This window comes from Falco peregrinus, chromosome 12 (assembly GCF_023634155.1).
Source record: "Falco peregrinus isolate bFalPer1 chromosome 12, bFalPer1.pri, whole genome shotgun sequence".
NCBI classification, from domain to species: Eukaryota; Metazoa; Chordata; class Aves; order Falconiformes; family Falconidae; genus Falco; species Falco peregrinus.
The window spans coordinates 21,718,397-21,733,135 of record NC_073732.1 but is presented as its reverse complement, the minus strand read 5'-3'; the positions used below and the strand labels follow the sequence as shown (position 1 = coordinate 21,733,135).

Sequence of the window (14,739 nt, the reverse complement as noted above, 5' to 3'; positions counted from 1 at the left end):
CCTAGGGGCCTCCTGTGGCTGAAGAGAGCAGCCTGGTTACCTAACCCACGTCTAACAGTGGGACCAGGGCAGCGTCAAACCTCGCTCTGCTGTTATTTCTCTTGAGGTGAAGGAAAAGATACAGAAATCCCTGTCATAAAAGAAAGAGCGGACAGATGGGTAGAAGACGACTGTCTTGACAGTCTTTCTTCCTGTCTGCAGTCCAACAAACACAACACAAGCTTGGGTTGAATTACCCCAAAACATCACACATGTGCTTGCCCAGGATCTAACCTGCAATCCACGGTGCCTGCACAGATCAAACAGCGGATGGCAAGAAATGCAGAGCAGCAGACATGTTGGTCCAATCCAAACCCAATGAATAACATCTGCGCATACCCACCTGGGCTTCACAGCACGTGTAGTCTCAAAATGTGCCTTTAAGCCTTAGAAAAAGGACTGATTTTCCAGCCTTTGCTCTTAAACCCTTGAGAAAGCCCAAACACTGTGCTACTCTCCCCTGGCTGCACTGCCTGGCACCGCTGTGGCCGTGGTTCTCCATTCCCAGTCTTCCCCATACCTGACGGCCCGGTGGTGGGGGTGCTGCCTCACAACAGCTTCCACACGGTGATGTGTCTCAGAGGTTTCGATGGGAGCGGCGGGGACTACAGAAGAAAATGCCCTTGGCCACATCTAGGCAAGGGGAAGAGACAACAGTTTCAAAAAAGACCTTTTCATTTTCACATTCGCATTCAATTTTCATAATTCCCTTTAAAAAAAAAGAAATAGGCAGGCAGAGAAAGCCAATCTGGGTGTATAAATAACCAGTAAATGGCAGGGTGTTCACCCTTCCCACATTGTGGATTACCTAACACATCGCATTGCTCGCTACAGCTCGAGATGGGGGAGCTGCCAGCAGAGCAGTGCCGTGCCTGATAACCGGAACAGCCCACAGGATTGCAAGCTAGCATTCATGCTCCAAAACGTAAACAAGGCAGAGCCTCCTCCTTGCCGCTTCGAATGCAGTCACCCTGTGTCCCAGAGGGCTGGAACAACCCGCTGCGTGAGCTTAGCCAGCCCAAATCAAAGAACAGCAGACGTGTGTCGGAGGAGAGTTATGGAAACACAAACAAAAATGGTCCAAGCCAAATGGTCCAAGCCTCCACATTTTCTCAGGAGTCAGATATATAAAAAGCGCAGGGATCCTCTTTCTTACCCAGGCAGTCAGGGCAGAGGAGGAAAGGCTGTGGCGGAGGGCTGTAAGCCCTGGCTTGGCCTCCTGTGGGGTCATGGGACGCAGAGTTCACACTGCCCCACGCTCATCAGGCCTCCTGGGACGCAGCTGCTGAGCACCTGCTTTTCCTCTGAGCTCAAAACCTCCCCAAGTGTCTGCCTCCCCAGTAGGGTGGTCGATTCAGAGAGAGGCAGCACATCACCGCCACCAGTAACAGTAATAATGGCACCTTTCATCCAACGCTCCCAAAGTGCTTGGCAAAACCAAAATGACTGATACGCCCTCCTACCCGCCTGGTGAGGCAAGTGAGCGGTATTAGGCGTTGCACAGTGGGTAAGCAAGATCCAAGATGGGGGCCTGCACCTGTGTGGTGACACAGTGGCAGACAGCAAACAGCACAGCAACCGAAGCCTGAGCAGCATCTGCTTATAATCACATCGTTTTCAATTGGCCTCTACATTCAAATCGGTTGCCAGGCTTTTGATACTGTGATTCTTTAAATAGAAATAGGATGAAGTCAGGCACCCACTTTTTGTACCTGTCCCCTTCCTGCTCTGGACTCATACCCAAACTTCCTGGTTTAACCTTGTCTTTATGGTGTGTTGAAATCAAAACACTCATGCGAACATCCTGAAACACTGGGGATTTTCAGCTCAGATCTGAACTTGAATCTGTTCTCCCAGGCTTTGCAGCGCTTGCTATTTTTAGCTTCATGTCAAAAAGTTGAAGCAGCACATGGTAAGATGTTATGACTCTTTAAATTACTGTAAGAATGTTCCAGGGGATGGGACCAATTCATCAAAAGTAAGTTCATTGCGTGATACAACTCCATGACCTTTGATGTTGTATTGAATTTGCGGGTCACTTGCTATTAATGTTGCTGCAATTTCTTCAGCAATAACCCAGTGATTACGGAAAGGGAAGTAGCTATTAATATGGTAAAAGGCGCACCTAAGTGAGGATGTTTACTCATGTAGACTGAGAGGGGGAGGGCTAGAAACCCTTCAAGATGTTTTCTGCAGCTCTTTTCTATGATACTAAAGATAAGGACCAGTTCTCCCTTCCCCCAAGACCTGACAGAGCGTTGCAGTTGGAAAACAGTGCCCTGGCATTTGAAGTGAAGGATACGAAGGCAGACAGCAGGCGAAAAGAGGCCTCTTCGTTGGCCGCACAGCCAAGATGATCTGCTTACAACACACACAGAGGCTGCAAGATGATCTCTTTCTAACACTGAGACACGTCAAGTCTGATCTGTGCTTCTGAGGCCCTCCCAGCAGCGTCCTGTAAGAAGTCATAGATGATTTCATGGCCCAGGGTGGCAGTGGCCCCAGGAAGCTGAGGACCCACCACTGTCAACTGCCGGTCTCACCTGCCAGTTGTTGCCCCACGCAGAGATGTCTGTAAGCACACTACCTGCGTGACTGCCAGTGGTGGGACTTCTATCAGTCTGTTCAGCATCATGGTTTTGACACTGGGATATCCCAGGTGAGATCCCTGATGCTGTTGACATGAGCAGGAGGCATTGTGCACAGCAGGAGAGGGGAGATTCCCAGCAAGAAGACAAAAGAGAGGAAATTGCCCTATGGTGCATGGATGTGGAGAGGGATATCAGGCCAGAGGCATCTTCCACAGCACCAAGCAGAAGTGCATAGCTCTGCTGTAAGATTCTCATCCTCTCAAACCTAGGAACAGTGAGTAAAGGTAACCAGCAACATCTACCATAATTCAGGCGGGCTACACTTGTTATGCTTCATTTCTGCAGGAAGGTTTTCGGTTCCCCATGTGAAAAGCTGCTGTATTTAACAAGTCCAAAAGTCTGCAGAATAGACTATCTGCTCAGAGAAGCACTGCCAAACACAGGCAGGGACAAAGATCCAGTTGTCAGGGAAGAAAGCAGAGGCGGTTTAGTGGCCCAGCCACGCCAGTGACAGGAAAGAAAGAGCCACGGCTCTTCCTAATACATGAAGAGCTCAGGCACTCACTAGTGTGCGTTGCCACAAAACCCTACCGGTCTCGGGCTGGTTAGGAAAGTGTAGTGCTACCTCCACTCCATTATCAGCAGGGTGGGCTGATTTATAGTCCTACATGCAGTTACAGCTTAATAATAACAATAAAGATGGTTCTCAGGCATTCCAGCCCACTACACCCACATCACCTTCTTGCCATTGCTAAATTTGCTTCAGATTTACGGTCGCATAAGCAAGATGAAAATCAGTCACCTCAGTTTCCAGATGGTCTGGAGCTAGCAAAAGGGAAAAAAGAAGAGCACAGTTTCCAAAAATGGCCTGGGTTTATCTCTGCTTGCTTTCAGAAGCGTCTATTTTGGAGCTCCCGTGATTAGCCTAGCTGTAAGTACAACTGTCTCCATGGCTTTGTTGATAAATACTGAACTCCTGACATCCTGCCTGGCAAGTTTTGTGAAGTTTCATTGATGCAGAGCTCCTCAGTTTATTTTGTGCTGTGTAATCATCCAGGTTTATGGGACTATTCCCTGCAGGAACACCCTTCTGCTCTTACTTCCATCTCTCACAATGTGCTGCTTGGTTTCTTCAGTCTTTTGCTCATCAACACTTTCTTTTCAAGATGTTGAACCTCAGCCGCATTCTTCATGTTTAGTTGACAGGTGAAGTTGAGTCCTCACGGACTGCTAACAACCACACAGTTAATTAGCTATCCTCAGCTATATTTTCACCTAGTTTGGATGCATGCTCCTGAGAACGCAGCAGGGTTTGAGAGCCTGTAGTCCTGAGCATAAGCAAACACTGCATCTGCTTCTCCCATCCACCTTGCAGGGTTTCATTCACCTACTGAGACTGATGTGGGGAAAGCAATTAAACATTTAGAGCTCTGCAACCTCCTGGCGTGTGTGTGGGGCAGCCTCTTGCATCCGAACTACACAGAGCATGACTTGGCTACATTTTCTCCGTCACCTTGGCGTAGTCCCCAGCCTACTTACTCACCAGCAGACTTGTCTGTCTCCCACACCATTAAAGCAAGCCCCTTAAGGCGTAGGGCAGGAGGCAAGGCAGTGTGGGCAGATGTTAGGTGACTTAGGGCTTTCAGCAGCCTGAAGTCAGCTCCACATGCTTCATCTTACAGTGAGGACAGAGCTTCAGACAGTCACCAGCATTAGTTATCCCCTGGTGCCTGGTGTCACTACAAGCAGCCTGAGCTTTGGTGCTTCCGTGAAGCCCACCCTGGAGGGATGGAGGGGCTCTCAAGCCCCATGGAGGGTAGGCTGGGTAAACTGCAAGTTTCTCGTGAATGCTCCACCCAGAGCTGCTAAGTGGGGGGTTTCAGGGGAAGGGAAAGAGACAGTGGCCTGCCTTTGTGTTGTCTTCAGGTTGCTGTTCCACTTTGCGATGCCTCTGCTCTCCCCTGCTGGCATTAGGGGGGGAGCTCTTGGCCCTCAACCAGCAGTACGGCTGAAGCAGGAGATCTAGATGTGCTAGTAAACATTTTGAAGATGGAAAATAAATCCATCCATCTCTGTAAGAAATGCTGCCCCCAAGAGAAATTTCTGATCATAGGCAAGGCTAAGTGAGAATTCACCACCGGCATTGATTATTTCATTATAAATTGCTCACTTGCTTTTTTACATTTGCTTCTGAACAGAAATGAAACACCGGCTACTGAAAATAACAACAACTAACACACAACCAAAAACCTGACTTGCATATGAAAGCACTGGATTTTCCACAGGGCTTTCCCACTGTTTAAGCTCCTTTAAACTTTAAAGTATGAGCTCCATTAAGATTATAAAAATGTACTGCCTTAACTGCTGGATTTTTCACTGTGCTGAAAGCAAGACAACTGCTCAGAAAGTGATTGAGAAGAGCAATCTCAATATTAACCAACAGTCCTTCACTGACATCATTGATTGACGGCAAAGACGAGGATGTAGATGGAAGAATTGGGGACTTTCCAAACTGTAAAATGGGGAAAAGAAACCAGTCTGTGCTATCAGGGCTGGAGCTACGTAAATCAGATGCCTTAGGATGCCCAGCAATGGCCTCCCCAGTGGCACTGAAGTCATGAGTGGCCTCCTTGTTTTGGGGTAGTTGTTTAGTGGAAAATATTGCAAAGGATCATCTCCCAAGAGTCTTTTGCACAAAGCGCATGGCCCCCTGCCTGCACGGCAATAGCTGGTGCTCAGGCACCACTAAAGATTTTCTTTCCTGGAGCTGAAAGGAGACTAAGGAAAGGCAGGTGGATGCTGAGCAAGAAACGTGAGAGTGGAGAATGAGGAGTAAAGCAGAGAAGGCACATTGGTCCTTGACCCCAGGAGTTAGCAGGGCCTAGGTAGCTCTGATCCTCTTGTATCTGCTACCAGATGGCTTTGACAGTGGCTGGAGGCAAGCAGAAGGCTTGTGGTCCCATGATGCAAGGCCCAGGAGCAGTAGGAGCCGGAGACAGGAGTGATCCTGGAAGAGCTGCAGAGCTCTGTGGCTTTCCACAAGGGGTGTGTGACCATCTTCACTTTGGTGGAGTAAGAAAGCTATTTAGCATATTTGACCTTTTCTCTATACAGCACTGTTTGAACTCATTGGTTTCTTGGGGTCTTCTCTGGTCTATAAGGGAAATTTCTCCAGGACACCATAATTAGGCCCATTAGTGTTTTTAATTTTCCTTCATCCCAAGCTGGAGGTAACTGGAAGAAAAAAGGTTGTGTGGTACTGTATGACTAACAGCAGCCTTTGCACTGAAGCTGAGCCAGGCAACTCTAGTGGTACAGAAAAGACGCTCCCACCGAGGAAGGACTTTTTTCTATTTGCTGTCCCATGGCTTCTTTCCCATGTGGTGAGTCATGTGCAATCGCTGACAGCACAGCTGGTATGGGGCTGGATTTATACCATCTCATTCTCTGTTTATAGGGTGATTCATCTTCAGAACCAGTGGCTACTGGGTGCCGTTAGGGGAATGTTGCCCACAATGGTATGCGCCGTGATTCATTCTAACCTTTGATTTCCTGGGTGACATCAAGTGATGGGAGTGTTTTTTTATGATCACCTGTATTTGTACAGGCAAGTACAAGGGTGAGCAGGTAGATGGGAAAAAAACCCTGTGTCTTATTCTGTAGAGAGGAGGAAAACAACTCCACAAAAAAAGACAGTGGGAGATAAAAAGGTAAATATTTCCTTTGTCCCTAAGGCACAGTCAAGAAAAGTCATCATCATTTTGCTCAGACACTAGTATAACCTCATGTTTCCCACAAAACATATTTCCCCGAGATCAGTTTGCACGTATCAGGTTTTGCCCATGAATACTCATGAGACACAAATCAGTCCCTTTAATCCATGATTAGTATGTCACCCCACGCTCAGCAGTTGCATCATGATTTGGTGTTATTGTTGAATGGATGCTGTGCTATTTAATTGTTTTTTTGCTTAGTGATCTGTTCACTCTGTTAATATTTAATTCTCTTTTTCCATCCCTCTTTCTACCCCCAGAAGGCCTAAAGAATAGGAAAACATCTTTCATTTTCTCAGGCTTCATGTGCTATTGTAAGAAAATACCTATTCATAATCTACTGTAGGTGATAATGATGATATACAGTCATAATGCTGGAATTCTTAAGTGGTTGCCAACGCTGCTTTATAGCTGAGGAAAAAAAAAATTGACCTGATTTGAAATAAAGCAGGTTAGTATGCTTTATTTGCCTTTTCCAGTAGTTTGGATAATGAACAAATTGTCATCTTTACATATCCTCTGCCAGATTCTGAGTGCTGCACGTGAGCCTGAATGACGGTAAACAATGCACTGCCTGGTGCTTTGCATAGGTGAATTCACAAGAACAAATTAGACCTTTGATTGATCCTTTAAACAAAAAGAAAGGAAAACAGTAACATTAATTTATACAAGCTCTAGCTGCATTGCATTTTTTATAGCGATCAATATTCTGGGCATTGTAAACAGCAGCTTTACATAATAAATAGCTGCATTATGTAATGCTAGTTAAATTTAGAAATGGTTATTTTATTACCTTTAGCTCACATAAAATAGAGCGTGATAGAGCTGGAGCCCAAGAACTGCTGCTGTCTGAGGATGCAGAGAACAGCTGGGCCTGGCTGTGCACAGCAAAAATAAAACCCAAAGCCCGAAAAAGCAGCTCGGCTCAGGCTGGATGCTCTGGGTCACCATCAAGCATTTCAGTGGGGGTGGAGGGGGCAGGCTCCGCTCCGAAACACGGTGTGCTCAGGAGCAAAACATCTCTGCGCAATAAAGATGGAAGATTTATTATGAAGGAATGAAATGTGCTACTTTTGTTCTCCCTGGTGTCCCTATAAAGCTTTTGTTTGACAGGCTAGTTTGGGCTCTGGTTAGCTACAGTCTGTTCTGTGTAGCTACTGGCTGCTTTGAGACCAGTTGTGTGCAGACTATAGATCAATTATCTTCCTGCTAGGGATAAACAGTGTTTTCCTTTTTCCTCTTCACTAGCGTTTGCTATTATCTGTAGCATAGGAGCCCTTTCTTTTCCTTCCCAGCCACACACACGCACACACGGATGGGTTACTGGAGGGAGGGCATGGAAGAATTTAAATTTGTTGCATTAATCTTAATAGCCTGATCCTCTTGCAGCCTGCTGCTGCTAACTTAGCTTTGTGTGCTGCCCATTTACAATAGGCTGGAAGGATGAACCCTTTTGTTATAAAAAATTACGAGGCAATCTCAATCCAATAAACGCACTGAAATGAGAGCCTCTGAAAATGTGAGTTTGGAAAAATAGAGCTGAAGAAGGAAAGTCCCATTGTGAAATCTTTAGCTAAGCAGAAATACTGTTGTTTGGATGTTTCATAACGCACAGGGAGCAGCAATGTGGGAAATGAGGGGACTTTAATTAGGACATCAGAGTTTAGATGTTTCTTCTGCTCACTGTGGTTGGCACCCATTTATCGGGGCTGAAGCGCTCTCAGAGGGGGCTGGAGCTGGAGCCAAACTGCTGGTGGAGTTTGCCTGCACTCTGCATTGCAGTTATAGGGCTCTGAATTAAAAGTTAATCTAAAGTATCCTCAAACTTAAGTAAAATACAGATCTATGTCATAATTTTACAAGGAGAGCCCATAGGTTCTTAATAAACTGAATCAAAATCCTGATTCAGAAGAGCATCCAGCTTTTTAAAAATACAGATTTGGACCGATAGGAGGAGTATCTCCAATAATTAACATGTATTTGATTTTTCTCAACTACTATTCACAGCTGTAATATAAATGAAAATCCTGCCCAGCATCTGTTGTGCCTGGTATTGTTCAGACCATTGGATAGCACGTAGCCACTTCAGAGAAATCGTTAAAAATTATTTAGCTGAGCTGGTGTGAGAGACAAAGAGTTAAAGTTAAATCCCATTTGAAAGTAAACTTTGCAAAAGCAGTGAATTTTCTCAAAGACTGACTGCTTTTGATTTACAAGGATGTTCCCAGTCCTGATTTCAATTAAAGAGAAATCCTCAGGCATTTGTGCAGTTCGGCATTGTTCTTTATTCCACATTGTTATATATTGAGTAATAAAACAAACAAAGACTGTATTCTGCAATGAACTACATACGTCCCGTGCAATCTCGAGGAAATCAATAGGTCAGAGTCTGGCCTTCGATTGCCTCAGTATCGGTTGTCAATAATTCCCCCAGCTTTAGTGGAGTTTGCATCTGTGTAAGTAAAACATGAATGTGGAGATACAAATCTGTCTGTATATTCCCCTTAAAAAAGAGAGAAAAAAATAATACTGTAAACTCTACTCCTTTATACAGCTGGAGAAATAAATATATAGGCAGCTGGCATTGTAAACTATGATTTATTTGCCAGGCCTTCATTGAGAGTACATTTTAAAGAAAGCACATTAAGCCAGGCTTTGGGATCTTTTTCTCTGCTTTCTGCTTGTTACATCTCTAGCTCCTGGTTCTCTCACTGGGGTCTGCAGTTCACAAGGCCCACGTGTTTGTACAGTGGTGGCTGAGTCTCACATAACAGCATGACAGTGAGTGCTGGGTCATTAAATAGTAGTGGCCATCATGATGATGATAAAAAAATCTATTGTTGACGATTTGGTTTTCTTTGCAAGCGCTGAGTTACTGATTTCCTTCATCCCGCTCCTGGTAATGTTTTAACAACTATGGATATTTTCCACTGCAGCAGGCAGCACTGATGAGTGCTGAGGCTGAGCTGGGTGCCGGGGGGGACGGCTTGGGTCTGTGTTTTCTCCCGCTTGCCTCCTGCCCCACCTGCCCCACCAGCCCCAGGACCAGCAGTTACACTCGGCACCGAGCAGTCATGCTGGTTCTCGGTGCAGGTGCTGAGGTCTTTGGATGTGGATGCAGCTTTCGAGGTTACTTACCTGGACTTTGCTTCTTGCTCACACAGGAGTGGGTTGCATGGAGTTTGTGCTTGAAGGGGGGGGCTTAGTTTTCTACCTGTTAATTAAAGCAACGGAAAAGGAAGGTAAGACAGGAGCCTTCGTCACCCTGTGAGGGCAAAGGGACAAAACCCTCATGTGGTCTCCGGCCTAGGGAGGGGAAGGAGGCAGAGGGGGGTGGTAAAAGCATCTCAGCAATGGCTGTGATTTCCCCACAGCCCCACGGCGGGTCTGTGTCAGGGTGAGGAGTCAAATGGCCTCAAGGTGCCAGGGCTGTGTCCCCAGCCCCGGCCATCCTCCCTGCCCGAGGGCCAACAGGCAGCCTTATACCTCTGGTTTAACACCTTCCTGGAGTGATAAAATCCAGATTGGAGAAATTTTAATGTCTCCCTCTATTCCTGTTGTAACCGAGTCTTGTTTTTAAATAGATCAGATTTTCATCCCCAGTTAAGTGAGCATAAATCAGGAGTTAATCTAGGCAAAGTCACCCAGCTCGACTGAAGCCCGTGGAAATGCACTCGCAGGAGATCACAGCCAGGCCTTGTGCTCACAGAAAACTCTCATTGCACCTGGGAGAGCAAAACTGCTCTGAAGCCATAAATATCATAACCCACCTTTTGACATGGGCTCTTGAGATCTCCCATCCTCTGTTACAGCCTGGTCAGAGTTTGCCCGGTGTGTGCGTGAGGCTCTACATGCCCTTTAATCTTCCCCACGTGCTTCTTCCCAAATCTTCAATTGTATGCACATACTTAGTAATCACTCATTCTGGCCATAAAACCTACAGGATTTTAAATTGAACTGAAGCCCCAAATGCTTTAAAAGAATTTATGTTGCATAATTGTACTGGTTTGCCTGTAAACAAACAATGATGTATGGCTAAAATATTCTCTCAGGGAGATGACTCAGATCCTTCCCTGTGGCTTAGACCTTGCTTGGCTGCTGATGGTGCAACTTGTAATCTCTCCTCTAGATGCAGGGCAAGGGAAGGCAAACAAAAGAGTAATGCAGGGCACGAGTGGCATAAGGTGAGAAAACACAAGCTATTTGGAGCTTTTGGAGACGCTCAGCGCTTTCATTTGTTCTAAATAAAGGCAACACTGGAGATTATGGAAAAGAAACCCAAGCCCCAACAGTATTACCCACCGACCCAGCTGCAGGTGGAGGATTGTGGCCAGTTCTGTGCCGGCTGGCAAAGCAGCTGTGTGCCTGGTGGCTCCCAATCATGCGCCAGCCTGCAGACAGCACAGGACACTGCTGTGCGAGTGGGGTACATGGATCTGGGGGTGGGGGGGGTGGGGGGGTTTCCCACCCCAAGGTGCCCTGCAATGATGCAGCTTCCCAAAGTGCACCTGCTTCTGCTTGGCCTCATGAACGGACAGGTTTGGGTGTTTTGTACTCCACGAAGGTTGCGGGCAAATGCCTTGGATGTCTCATGGCCGAGGGCTGTGCAGATGATCTTGGCGTCTGGGCTGCTTCAGCTGTACCATAGAAGTGGTTTTGCCACCCAGTCAGCAGTTTGTGTGGTTTTTACTGTCACTGTTCTCACTTTAAACATCTTCCCATACTTGTTTTCTGTAATCATGTTTACGTCCCAAGGACATAATCTGACTGTTGGTAATTCAGTTCATTTTTCAACCAAGGCTCAAAAAGATGTGTGAAATCTTTACTTTGTGGATGTGACATTCAACCAGTGCTTAAATGTCCTTCAGCAGTGATGACCAGCCCTCAGGAGTCCTGAACAGGTGTGGGAAAGATCAGAGAGGCCTCAGTTAATGTGTTTCTGAAGATCTACATGTGCTTGTACATATATAAAACAGTTTGCAGAGGCGGCTTTGCAGATTCGGGGATTTTGCCGTTTTTCTGCCGTTTGCAGATTTGGGGATTTCCATTCCGAGCACACACGAAAACCATGGTTGTCACTGCATGTGAGCAGGTGGTTTCAGGTTGTTGGCCTCAAGTCAGTCAGTCCCTTTCTTTCCATCATTACCGGCTGGGCAGAGGACACCTAAGGCTCTGCAGCTCCCTGTTAGCGCTGGGAGTGCAATGCATGCTCCGCTGTAACTTGATGCACTTACAGCTACACAGCCCTGCGAGTACCCTCCGCCCTTCCTTTTCCTAAAACAAAAATATCAGGTATGAAGTTACTGTCACAGAGCACACTCAAGTAGCATGTCTGCCTTCCACTGCAAGCAGAGCAAAGCAGAGCTGTCTAATACCATCAGTTTGCAATGAAAGTATATTAAGAACAGTAAAAAAAGAAGAAAAAAAAAAGGCACAGAATAAAACAAGAAACTTTTTTCTGCAGGTAGCACCAAGCATCATCAGGGAACATACCAATTTATAACAGCTGTGGGTAGCTATTTCTGTCTCAGACTAATTGGAGAAGCATGGTAAAAGTTAACAGATCTGTGTCCAGCAAGGTTAATTCTGAGGTTAGCAGATTATGATGCAAAGAAAATCAGCCGATGTTTTTCTGTCTCACTATGAATAGCATAATTGCATTATTGCTACCGGAAGGGTAGTCAGCTCTTCTCAGTCTGTGGTCTCCCACTGTGGAGGGAGTAACCTATGAAAAATCGGTTTCCTTTACAAACATAGCCTTCTGCCTTTCGCATTCAATGCCTACGTAACTGTAGTGTTGAAGGGGTGGTTGCTAATATCACGACTGCGTGTGACCGTGTTTTGCAAGTCATTCTTCTCTGTAAGTCAGTCCAATGAGTAATTTTTGTGCTTTTTTTTTTAAAAGATGTTAAAAAAGAAAAGAATTGTTAAAATGCTTTCAAGCAGTGTTTCCGCAAAAATGCTTGTCGTTTTTGCTTCCACTTTGTCACATCTCCTGTTCAGAAATGATTTGCATGGCCCTTCCACCCTGCAGCATTAGTGGCAATGGCAGCAGGAGGCCACCATGCTTTTTTCCAGAGGATTTCCAGTCTGAACACACCCAGCAGCCTAAAGGAGGAAGAAAAAAGACATGAAATGAGGAGACTTGCAGACAGCCCCTTGGGAAAGTGGCAGAGAAGAATCTCTTAATTCCTGGCACAGTGCTCTGTCCTGTCCGGGGGGGCTGTAGCCAGCTTGTGCTGCCCAATTTTTGACATACATCATGAGACATTGTTTCATTTCCTGATTGTACTAGTGTAACTAACTCACAGAGGCCTATTTCTGGTATGGCAATGGTAATTTAAAAGTGAAATTAAAAACTTTCCAGCTCAGGTTTAGACAGATCAGTCTAGAAGAGGGCCAATGATAAACTTCCATAAAATGCTTTGAGAAACTCTGGTTAAGATACCTGAATAAGTGCTAAATACTATTAATAGAGCTGATAGGATAAGTTTGTAACTCTTTACCAATGAAATACCTACTTCCATCAAAATGCTTTCAAAATCATGGACGTTCCCTCAAAGGGTAACCAGGTTAAAAAACAAAAAAAAAAAAGGAAAAGAGCAAACACTGTGATCAGAATGAAGCCAGACCTGAAGACGTCAGGCTCTGCAGTGAGCTGGAAGATGCAGCCCCAGCAGCCCTGGTTTGCAGTACAAGTTAAGAGTGCTGCGGGGCTTCCCCAGGGATCTGCTCCATTGCTCAAGCACCAAAGAGAGAAGATGCCCCCAGTCTGGCATTCACAGTGCAAATTGGACTTGAGCTGCCTTGTGGTTGCTACAAGGAATACGAAGACTAGGTCATGAACTTGAAATAATGCTGTTTGATTCTCTCAAGCTATATATAAACTGCCTGGAGGATTCATGTTGAAGCCTGCTCCAGCAGGATCTTGGTCTCCTAAGTGTCCAGGGAAGGGAAGGGGAGGGGAGGGGAGCTCCTCAGCAGGGTCCGCAGCGCTGCCTTTCTGCTAAAACCAGGGACAGAAAAACTGGGGTGCAGCCAGGCCGTACACCCAAACCTGCAGGCTCAGCACCCATGCTGCATCCTGTGGTTGCAATACCATCCCTTCAGTGCTGAGCTGTCATCTGCATCCAGGCAGGAGGGAAAAGAAGAGACCCCTGGTTCTCCTGCCCTCACATAACACAAAGGCAGGGAGTGGGGAAGGCTATTTCTAGAGTCCTTTTCCTTTGGCCGTGGAAATGCAGTCTCAGTTCTCCAGCTGTCACTGGTTAATCAACATCTTCTCCAGAGCAGAGGGGGTATGAGGATCTGACTCATGACTCGGAGCCACAACCCCGTGCCTGGCCTCCTTCAAGGGGAATGCTGCCCTTTCCTCATGGCTGGCAAGTCCAAAGGCATGAAAATAGCAGGGGTTTAGGGTTGCTGGCCTTAAAACAGACCTTCAGAAATAGTTTCCTCAGATATTACCTTGAGCAGTTTCTATGTGTATTCTTGCCAACAAGCTCCTGTTAGAATATTTGTGGAAAATAAACTCCGGCAAGCTATGAGCAGAGCCAAGCAGATTAATTTAAGACGAGCAAATATTTGTGGGAAAGTTTGTGTTTGTTTGTGCTATCCAACCAACACTATCATACAGCATTTTCCATGAGTACATAACTTCACTGAGGTACCTTTTGATCAGAAAGAGAGATCAATTACCATATATTCATTTCCATGTTTTTCAGCTGTGAGGCACCAGTAGAAATTTTGGTATTTCCTCCAAGAAGAATTTGGTTTTGGCTCTGAACTTCATTTGAAGAGTTAACATTTCTGGAGCCCTGACCTCAAAACCACAAATAGAAAGAAAAATAACGTAAGATAGATGAGCATGAAGTTCTGGAAGCCCTAAAGAGTGAAAAACAAATTTCAGCATGTTTTGTAACCATCCTCTTGAGTTAGGGAAAAAGGACGTTTTAATAAAACTGCACCCTAGAGCCCATAAAGATTTGCTTGATAAATCACAAACACAACTGAATGTGAGGTGAAGGCTGGGTCTGCTGTCCTCCATCTCTGAAAACACCTACCTAAGCGTCTCAGCAAGAAAGACGGTATTGGCCACCAGCTCAGCCTCCTGGACCCGTTGCTGGACTCTACCAGCACTCACTCCCGTGAGCAATTCAGTAAGCCTTGAAGCCCAGCGGTATTTTTCTCCTTGAAAATCACCCAAAGAAAAAGGAAGTTTCTGTGAAATGAACACGCTTGATTTGTAATAAAGATCCAAGTGCACGACTCTGACTCCCATCTCTAAGTTAAGCCCCCATCCCTGCCAGCCCCTCTTGTGGCCCCTCGTGGGCTGC

General features: G+C 45.9%; 1 long non-coding RNA gene across 2 annotated transcripts; it reads right to left on the bottom strand.

Moving 5' to 3' along the window:
- Positions 1 to 3,554: 3,554 nt before the first annotated feature.
- On the bottom strand, positions 3,555 to 14,621 carry LOC129785406 (uncharacterized). 2 transcript variants are annotated; one of them, XR_008749469.1, is made up of 5 exons: positions 14,467 to 14,621; positions 14,102 to 14,225; positions 10,174 to 12,511; positions 9,542 to 9,617; positions 3,555 to 8,906 (listed from the first exon to the last, which is right to left on the bottom strand). It is a non-coding gene; the product is annotated as an uncharacterized LOC129785406 (long non-coding RNA). The 2 variants fall into 2 exon arrangements; XR_008749468.1 differs by having other exon boundaries at positions 3,555 to 9,617.
- Between the last annotated feature and the right edge of the window lie 118 nt (positions 14,622 to 14,739).